Consider the following 11,385-nt stretch of genomic DNA (forward strand, 5'->3'; position numbering starts at 1 on the left):
GGTTGATGAGACAAGAAAATGGTGTGGTCACCTGGACTCTGCGTTTTAGATATGTACTTGAAGAGTGTGGGTATCCTTTAGCCATTACCAAGAACGGGACCCTAGTAATAGAGTTATTTTGCTCAAAGAACCCCGGTTTGGCAACCATAGTCTTTTGTAACCAGAGCATGATTCATCAAGATCATGGATTTGGTGAATGTATGGGTCCAGTAGAGATTTCAACATCGGTTTTTAATCTTTCTACTGTCGACACTTCCTTTCGAGAGAGTTTAATCTTGTATGAGGGAGGAAAATCGCTGCTGAAATATGCAAAGTACTAGGAAACGCGGGTCATCTGCTGATAATTGAAATCTTTTCAAGTTTTAGTACTGTTATTGTCTTATATAACGATTATATGTGGACAGATAGTTTATGTATTTTTTGATCTCATTGGAAGTAACATTTTTGTGTTTGTTGCCCATTTGTAGTAGTAGGTAAAATCTTTTTTCAGAATTTATTTATTACTATACATGTTTTTTGTATAATTAGCTAGGTAAAAGATGTGGTTACCATATGTATCATACTATCTCTTTTTTTTTTAAAGAATTGGTGGCGCAGCTTGTTGATAGCTTGGCATTATTCTCGGGCTATAATTATCTACGGGAACCAGTAATGGATAATTTACTCAATTGTTATTCTACAAAACCACATTGATAATTGATTTTTTTAAGTCACAAGATGTGTGTTCATCCATGTATTGTATTAAAATAAAATTGCCGAGTTCCTTAAGGCAATAGCCCTCGACCAATTTTGGACATTGGACAGAAGGAAGGGACTACTGTCTTTGCAGTTTTGATAACAATGCTTCATATCATGTGATTATACTTCCACAAAACTAGATATTTCAAGAAACAAAGAGTCTTATTTTCCCTTTATTTTATGAAGCATTTGGATAACCGAGAAATGACTAATGAAAATAAACTTGAATAATTTTGATTGTTGGGATCAGAACAAACGATTGGCAGATGGATACGAAATTTTTACAATACCAAAATCCTGCAAAAATAATTTAATAGAGACAACTTTGAGGCGTGATACTATTACCTTTTTTAAGAATTTATTTCACCCCAATTGTTAACTACAATTTTCTAAGAGATTGCTAGAAAATTATTCGTGGAGGATACAACAATGCATGAAGGATGACAAATAACAATATTTTAGTGTCAGCTCTATTTTTTGATAGGTAACACTAAAATGTTTTGGTGTTTTTTTTAATGCATGAAGGATGACAAATAGTAATATTTTAGTGTCGCCTCTATTTTTTGAGAGGTGACAATAAAATGTTTTGGGTGATTTTTAGTATTACTAAGAGAAATTTAGGCTTTTAAATATATTTGTTTAGTTTTTGTATAAAATGCTTGATTTCCAGTATAAACTCACCCAATTTGTAATTGTTTGCTTCTAAATCTTGCCCCTTCTAACTAAATCAAATCCTGCACTATATCTGGTTGAGAATAGTTTAGGTTTACTATGACTATGCTGTTATATGTAAAAACGTACTAGGAAAAGCATAAGAATTCTGAGAGTACATGATCACCATGCACACCCCATTAAGGTGTCCCTTGATTCTAATAGTAATATTTTGAGTATACTTATGGTAAAAGTTAGAATTTCATACCATCTTAGGATAATTTATATTTTATTCTCGCTTAAAAAAGAATTAAACCAACTTTAATGGAAGTTTTTCAAATGTTGTTAATTGTATTTTAGTTTGCTAATTTGGATGATTTCCTCTTCTTTTCTTTTCTTTTTTTGAAATAAGTTCTGGTGTTACGACATTTATATTTAAAAAGTTGTTTAGACATGGATGCGGCCTCAATTTTAAAAATTAAGAACCTTTTTTTAAATTGGAAATAAATAAAATCAGATTTTAAAGATTTTTAAGAAATTTCACAATATTCTTAGATATTCCTAAATTTATAATATCCACATTAACTCAATAGTTTTGGATTCGAATCTTAAGAATATTTAAAATCAAAATAGAATATACACAAAATTTTAAATTGGAAAATTTCTTTTCTAAAATAATCTAGATTATTCCAAATTTCATTTGGTCTGCATAAAATAAATGAGAAAACGTGTACACACCCTATGCTAATGCACATATAAATACACAGTGCTCTTCGTTGTATATTTTATACTCAAAACTTAGTTTCTCTCTCTCATACTCAAAACTCACTTTCTCTCTCTCTAGCAAAAAAATGTCTGCAACATCGTTAGATGATCTTCCTCCTGAAACAATCATCAAAATCCTCTTAAGACTGCCTGTGAAAGACCTTGTGAGGTCAACTTCAGTCAACAAAACATGGCACTCTCTTATTAACCACCCCTCGTCATTCTCATGACAATGCTTTGCTTATTATCCATCCTTCCACCTCTCTCCAAAAGGACTGCTCTTTATTCTCTGCGCAAACTTCCAGTACCCTTATCGAAAAATTCGATATTCCTTTTGAGACCAAGACTCGTACATTGAAATTAATTGCTCAGGTTCATGGAATGCTTTTAATTACTGATTTACAAACTGATTATGCTTCCAGGGAGTTGTATCTTTGGAATCCTTATGTTAAGCGACATAGAGTACTTGTTTCGAGTTGTTATAAGAAGCATCTGGATAACCTGGAAACGACGTGTGCTTTGGGGATGGGTTTTGACAAGCTCATGAATGATTACAAAATTGTAAGGATTATTTATGTTGAGGATGACTAGGGGGAGCTGTTGGGTGATGTAGCTCCTAAGGTTGAAATTTTTAGCCTGACGGAGAACGTATGGAGGAAGATTAAAAACCCTGGAGTTCCACGACTAGATATTGAAGATGGGGTTTTCGTTGATGGTTGTTATTACTGGTTGGAAAGGAACTATGCCATAGTTGACGACACCAGTACTTGTCATGGTCACAAACTGAGGATAATGTCCTTCGATTTTCATTCTGAGCTGTTTGGGGAATTTAACCTCCCCGATGATCTTTCCCAAATTTTGGCAAGAAATCCCATAAATAAGCTTATGCGGTTTGAGGATTCACTTGCTCTTTGTGTTCTAGACGAACCACTAAATAAGGGGGACTCTGGTCTTCCTTATTGTATATGGTTGATGAGACAAGAAAATGGTGTGGTCACCTGGACTCTGCGTTTTAGATATGTACTTGAAGAGTGTGGGTATCCTTTAGCCATTACCAAGAACGGGACCCTAGTAATAGAGTTATTTTGCTCAAAGAACCCCGGTTTGGCAAGCATAGTCTTTTGTAACCAGAGCATGATTCATCAAGATCATGGATTTGGTGAATGTATGGGTCCAGTAGAGATTTCAACATCGGTTTTTAATATTTCTATTGTCGACACTTCCTTTCGACAGAGTTTAATCTTGTATGAGGGAGGAAAATCGCTGCTGAAATATGCAAAGTACTAGGAAACGCGGGTCATCTGCTGATAATTGAAATCTTTGCAAGTTTCAGTACTGTTATTGTCTTATATAACGACTATATGTGGACAGATAGTTTATGTATTTTTTGATCTCATTGGAAGTAACATTTTTGTGTTTGTTGCCCATTTGTAGTAGCAGGTAAAATCTTTTTTCAGAATTTATTTATTTCTATACATGTTTTTTGTATAATTAGCTAGGTAAAAGATGTGGTTACCATATGTATCATACTATCTCTTTTTTTTAAAAGAATTGGTGGCGCAGCTTGTTGATAGCTTGGCATTATTCTCGGGCTATAATTATCTACGGGAACCTGTAATGGATGATTTACTCAATTGTTATTCTACAAAATCACGTTGATAATTGATTTTTTTAAGTCACCAGATGTGTGTTCATCCATGAATTGTATTAAAATAAAATTGCCGAGTTCCTTAAGGCAATAGCCCTCGACCAATTTTGGACATTGGACAGAAGGAAGGGACTACTGTCTTTGTTGTTTTGATAACAATGCTTCATATCATGTGATTATGCTTCCACAAAACTCGATATTTCAAGAAACAAAGATTCTTATTTTCCCCTTATTTTAAGAAGCATTTGGATAACCGAGAAATGACTAATGAAAATAAACTTGAATAATTTTGATTGTTGGGATCAGAACAATCAATTGGCAGATGGATACGAAATTTTTACAATACCAAAATCCTGCAAAAATAATTTAATTAGACTACTTTGAGGCGTGATACTATCACCTTTTTTAAGAATTTATTTCACCCCAATTGTTAACTACAATTTTCTAAGAGATTGCTAGAAAATTATTCGTGGAGGATACAACAATGCATGAAGGATGACAAATAACAATATTTTAGTGTCAGCTCTATTTTTTGATAGGTAACACTAAAATGTTTTGGTGTTTTTTTTAATGCATGAAGGATGACAAATAGTAATATTTTAGTGTCGCCTCTATTTTTTGAGAGGTGACAATAAAATGTTTTGGGTGATTTTTTAGTATTACTAAGAGAAATTTAGGCTTTTAAATATATTTGTTTAGTTTTTGTATAAAATGCTTGATTTCCAGTATAAACTCACCCAATTTGTAATTGTTTGCTTCTAAATCTTGCCCCTCCTAACTAAACCAAATCCTGCACTGTATCCGGTTGAGAATAGTTTAGATTTACTATGACTATGCTGTTATATGTAAAAACGTACTAGGAAAAGCATAAGAATTCTGAGAGTACATGATCACCAAGCACACCCCATTAAGGTGCCGCTTGAATCTAATAGTAATATTTTGAGTATACTTACGATAAAAGTTAGAATTTCATACCATCTTAGGATAATTTATATTTTATTCTCGCTTAAAAAAGAATTAAACTAACTTTAATGAAAGTTTTTCAAATGTTGTTAATTGTATTTTAGTTTGCTAATTTGGATGATTTCCTCTTCTTTTCTTTTTTTTTTTTTGAAATAAGTTCTGGTGTTACGACATTTATATTTAAAAAGTTGTTTAGACACTCTAATGGATGCGGCCTCAATTTTAAAAATTAAGAACCTTTTTTTAAATTGGAAATAAATAAAATCAGATTTTAAGGATTTTTAAGAAATTTCACAATATTCTCAGATATTCCTAAATTTATAATATCCACATTAACTCAATATTTTTGGATTCGAATCTTAAGAATATTTAAAATCAAAATAGAATATACACAAAATTTTAAATTGGAAAATTTCTTTTCTAAAATAATCTAGATTATTCCAAATTTCATTTGGTCTGCATAAAATAAATGAGAAAACGTGTACACACCCTATGCTAATGCACATATAAATACACAGTGCTCTTCGTTGTATATTTTATACTCAAAACTTAGTTTCTCTCTCTCATACTCAAAACTCAGTTTCTCTCTCTCTAGCAAAAAAATGTCTGCAACATCGTTTGATGATCTTCCTCCTGAAACAATCATCAAAATCCTCTTAAGACTGCCTGTGAAAGACCTTGTGAGGTCAACTTCAGTCAACAAAACATGGCACTCTCTTATTAACCACCCCTCGTCATTCTCATGACAATGCTTTGCTTATTATCCATCCTTCCACCTCTCTCCAAAAGGACTGCTCTTTATTCTCTGCGGAAACTTCCAGTAACCTTATCGAAAAATTCGATATTCCTTTTGAGACCAAGACTCGTACTTTGAAATTAATTGCTCAGGTTCATGGAATGCTTTTAATTACTGATTTACAAACTGATTATGCTTCCAGGGAGTTGTATCTTTGGAATCCTTATGTTAAGCTACATAGAGTACTTGTTTCGAGTTGTTATAAGAAGCATATGGATAACCTGGAAACGACGTGTGCTTTGGGGATGGGTTTTGACAAGCTCATGAATGATTACAAAATTGTAAGGATTATTTATGTTGAGGATGACCAGGGGGAGCTGTTGGGTGATGTAGCTCCTAAGGTTGAAATTTTTAGCCTGGCGGAGAACGTATGGAGGAAGATTAAAAACCCTGGAGTTCCACGACTAGATATTGAAGATGGGGTTTTCGTTGATGGTTGTTATCACTGGTTGGAAAGAAACTATGCCATAGTTGACCACACCAGTACTTGTCATGGTCACAAACTGAGGATAATGTCCTTCGATTTTCATTCTGAGCTGTTTGGTGAATTTAACCTCCCCGATGATCTTTCCAAAATTTTGGCAAGAAATCCCATAAATAAGCTTATGCGGTTTGAGGATTCGCTTGCTCTTTGTGTTCTAGATGAACCACTAAATAAGGGGGACTCTGGTCTTCCTTATTGTATATGGTTGATGAGACAAGAAAATGGTGTGGTCACCTGGACTCTGCGTTTTAGATATGTACTTGAAGAGTGTGGGTATCCTTTAGCCATTACCAAGAACGGGACCCTAGTAATAGAGTTATTTTGCTCAAAGAACCCCGGTTTGGCAAGCATAGTCTTTTGTAACCAGAGCATGATTCATCAAGATCATGGATTTGGTGAATGTATGGGTCCAGTAGAGATTTCAACATCGGTTTTTAATATTTCTATTGTCGACACTTCCTTTCGACAGAGTTTAATCTTGTATGAGGGAGGAAAATCGCTGCTCAAATATGCAAAGTACTAGGAAACGCGGGTCATCTGCTGATAATTGAAATCTTTGCAAGTTTCAGTACTGTTATTGTCTTATATAACGACTATATGTGGACAGATAGTTTATGTATTTTTTGATCTCATTGGAAGTAACATTTTTGTGTTTGTTGCCCATTTGTAGTAGGAGGTAAAATCTTTTTTCAGAATATATTTATTACTATACATATTTTTTGTATAATTAGCTAGGTAAAAGAAGTGGTTACAATATGTATCATACTATCTCTTTTTTTTCTAAAGAATTGGTGGCGCAGCTTGTTGATAGCTTGGCATTATTCTCGGGCTATAATTATCTACGGGAACCTGTAATGGATGATTTACTCAAGTGCTATTCGACAAAATCACATTGATAATTGATTTTTTTTAAGTCACTAGATGTGTGTTCATCCATGAATTGTAGTAAAATATAATTGCCGAGTTCCTTAAGGTAATAGCCCTCGACCAATTTTGGACATTGGACAGAAGGAAGGGACTACTGTCTTTGTAGTTTTGATAACAATGCTTCATATCATGTGATTATGCTTCCACAAAACTCCATATTTCAAGAAACAAAGAGTCTTATTTTCCCCTTATTTTAAGAAGCATTTGGATAACCGAGAAATGACTAATGAAAATAAACTTGAATAATTTTGATTGTTGGGATCAGAACAAACAATTGGCAGATGGATACGAAATTTTTACAATACCAAAATCCTGCAAAAATAATTTAATTAGACTACTTTGAGGCGTGATACTATCACCTTTTTTAAGAATTTATTTCACCCCAATTGTTAATTACAATTTTCTAAGAGATTGCTAGAAAATTATTCGTGGAGGATACAACAATGCATGAAGGATGACAAATAACAATATTTTAGTGTCAGCTCTATTTTTTGATAGGTAACACTAAAATGTTTTGGTGTTTTTTTTAATGCATGAAGGATGACAAATAGTAATATTTTAGTGTCGTCTCTATTTTTTGAGAGGTGACAATAAAATGTTTTGGGTGATTTTTAGTATTACTAAGAGAAATTTAGGCTTTTAAATATATTTGTTTAGTTTTTGTATAAAATGCTTGATTTCCAGTATAAACTCACCCAATTTGTAATTGTTTGCTTCTAAATCTTGCCCCTCCTAACTAAATCAAATCCTGCACTATATCTGGTTGAGAATAGTTTAGATTTACTGTGACTATGCTGTTATATGTAAAAACGTACTAGGAAAAGCATAAGAATTGTGAGAGTACATGATCACCAAGCACACCCCATTAAGGTGTCGCTTGATTCTAATAGTAATATTTTGAGTATACTTACGGTAAAAGTTAGAATTTCATACCATCTTAGGATAATTTATATTTTATTCTCACTTAAAAAAAAATTAAAACAACTTAATGGAAGTTTTTCAAATGTTGTTAATTGTATTTTAGTTTGCTAATTTGGATGATTTTCTCTTCTTTTTTTTTTTTTGAAATAAGTTCTGGTGTTACGACATTTATATTTAAAAAGTTGTTTAGACACTCTAATGGATGCCGCCTCAATTTTAAAAATTAAGAACCTTTTTAAAAATTGGAAATCAATAAAATCAGATTTTTAAGATATTTCACAATATTTTCAGATTTTCCTAAATTTATAATAATTACATTAACTCAATATCTTTGGATTCGAATCTTAGGAATATTTAAATTCAAAATAGAATATACACAGAATTTTAAATTGGAAAATTTCTTTTCTAAAATCATCTAGATTATTCCAAATTTCATTTGGTCTGCATAAAATAAATGAGAAAACGTGTACACACCCTATGCTAATGCACATATAAATACACAGTGCTTTTCGTTGTATATTTTATACTCAAAACTTAGTTTCTCTCTCTCATACTCAAAACTCGGTTTCTCTCTCTCTAGCAAAAAAATGTCTGCAAGATCTTCCTCCTGAAACAATCATCGAAATCCTCTTAAGACTGCCTGTGAAAGACCTTGTGAGGTCAACTTCAGTCAACAAAACATGGTACTCTCTTATTAACGACCCCTCGTTCATTTCTTCTCAAATCTCTCGTTCTATTTGTCATTCTCATGACAATGCTTTGCTTATTATCCCTCCTTCCACCTCTCTCAAAAAGGAGTGCTCTTTATTCTCTACGCAAACTTCCAGTACCCTTATCGAAAAATTCGATATTCCTTTTGAGACAAAGACTCGTACTTTGAAATTAATTGCTCAGGTTCATGGAATGCTTTTGATTACTGATTTACAAACTGATTATGCTTCCAGGGAGTTGTATCTTTGGAATCCTTATGTTAAGCGACATAGAGTACTTGTTTCGAGTTGTTATAAGAAGCATCTGGATAACCTGGAAACGACGTGTGCTTTGGGGATGGGTTTTGACAAGCTCATGAATGATTACAAAATTGTAAGGATTATTTATGTTGAGGATGACCAGGGGGAGCTGTTGGGTGATGTAGCTCCTAAGGTTGAAATTTTTAGCCGGATGGAGAACGTATGGAGGAAGATTAAAAACCCTGGAGTTCCACGACTAGATATTGAAGATGGGGTTTTCGTTGATGGTTGTTATTACTGGTTGGAAAGGAACTATGCCATAGTTGACCACACCAGTACTTGTCATGGTCACAAACTGAGGATAATGTCCTTCGATTTTCATTCTGAGCTGTTTGGGGAATTTAACCTCCCCGATGATCTTTCCCAAATTTTGGCAAGAAATCCCATAAATAAGCTTATGCGGTTTGAGGATTCACTTGCTCTTTGTGTTCTAGACGAACCACTAAATAAGGGGGACTCTGGTCTTCCTTATTGTATATGGTTGATGAGACAAGAAAATGGTGTGGTCACCTGGACTCTGCGTTTTAGATATGTACTTGAAGAGTGTGGGTATCCTTTAGCCATTACCAAGAACGGGACCCTAGTAATAGAGTTATTTTGCTCAAAGAACCCCGGTTTGGCAAGCATAGTCTTTTGTAACCAGAGCATGATTCATCAAGATCATGGATTTGGTGAATGTATGGGTCCAGTAGAGATTTCAACATCGGTTTTTAATCTTTCTACTTTCGACACTTCCTTTCCGGAGAGTTTAATCATGTACGAGGGATGAAAATCGCTGCTGAAAGTCATCTGCTGATAATTGAAATCTCTGCGAGTTATATATATAGTACTCTTATCATCTTATCATCTTATATATGGATATAGTTTGATTATGAATTTTATATAATTGAAATATAGTGCTCTGTTACAGCAAAATTTCTTGCGGTTCTGTGCTTATATAAATTCTGAGTACATAACCAAGCAGACCCGATTAAGGCGTTGCGGCAGTGATATACTAATAGTATTATTTTTACCGACTAGAGGAGGTTGAAACTTAGCATCACCTTAAGATAATTCATATTTAACCCTTAAGTCTTTATAACTCTTCTCATCTCATAATATTTTGTGTTTTTATATGAAATATTATATATTTGTGTAGTTTTAATAAAAAAATATTTTTAAATAGGTCGTAATAAAATTATAAAAGTATGTCCACTTTATTAGATTAAATTTACTCTAATCTAATTTAAATATCACTTTAATAAGCACAAATATATAATTATAATGAGGTGAATAATATAAAACACAACTTAGCATCGAAAGTGACTAATTTTAAGAAATCTCATAATAACTAATTATAATATTATACTAAGACAAAATTTCCATTATTTTAGTGGGTTAAATTAGATATAAAAAATCACATATATTTATCTTTTAAAACTTCATAATATTGTTATTTACATAAGTGAATTTTCACAAATTTATACTTTCACGATATACACTACATTAAATTTAATAATTTATATATTGTTTCATAAATAATTTAAGTATTTAAAAATTTTCAAATATATGGCTAAAAACTAATTATGTAGATAAAAATGAAATTAATGGCAAAAATTAATTATATTATATAACTATAATAGAATAATGATGAAAAAGATTAGGAGATACATCCATCCAATCCAGAATCCCCATTGCTTTAGTCAGGATAGCTAGGAAACTAAGTTGAGACAATATTTCTTGCTAAGCAAGTTGAGACAAATTTTAATTACTAGATTTTAGGAAATAGCAACATGGCTAAATCAGCTGTGGAGTATATAGTGCCTGTTTGTTGAAAAAAGCATAGAAACTTCTGGCTTCTTATGTTTTTACGGTTTTGTGTAAATATTTTTTTTAAGTTTGTGAAAACGGCCTCGTATACTAAAATTAGTTTCAAGATTTTACTGATTTTCAATGAAAAAACCATCTTTCTATAAAACATCTTTTGTATGCATGAAAGGATACTTTTGCAATATTTTAATGAAAAAATTTGTATGATTTCCACCGTCTATGATGAAACAGCCTGTCTTCATAGAACTTTTGTCTATATAAATTATCCTATCCATGTTAATGTGTATATTCCTTGTTAACTTTGAAGACCAAGCTGTTAGAAGCATTTTTGGGTGTTATTACTAGCTAGGCTAAAACACTTCTAGTAAGAAATGGTTTCTTATTATTCTATATGTTTTGAAATCATTTTGTTCACAACCCCAGAGTTCTGACTAGGGATACATATATGTGAAACTAGATATGTAAATAGAAACTTGCAGAATAGAGTGAAAAGATAACATGTCAGGGGAGTAATTCTGATGGGTTAAAATTATAGAGCCCCAACACAAACTTGAATCTTGAGGCAGAACTATATATAGGAATAGACAAACCTGAAGCAGATGATTCAGGGTTCAATTTTTTGAGAGGTGACACTAAAATGTTTTGGGTGACACTAAAATCTGTTCCCACAATT

Source organism: Daucus carota, chromosome 9 (genome assembly GCF_001625215.2).
Source record: "Daucus carota subsp. sativus chromosome 9, DH1 v3.0, whole genome shotgun sequence".
Classification (NCBI taxonomy): domain Eukaryota; kingdom Viridiplantae; phylum Streptophyta; class Magnoliopsida; order Apiales; family Apiaceae; genus Daucus; species Daucus carota.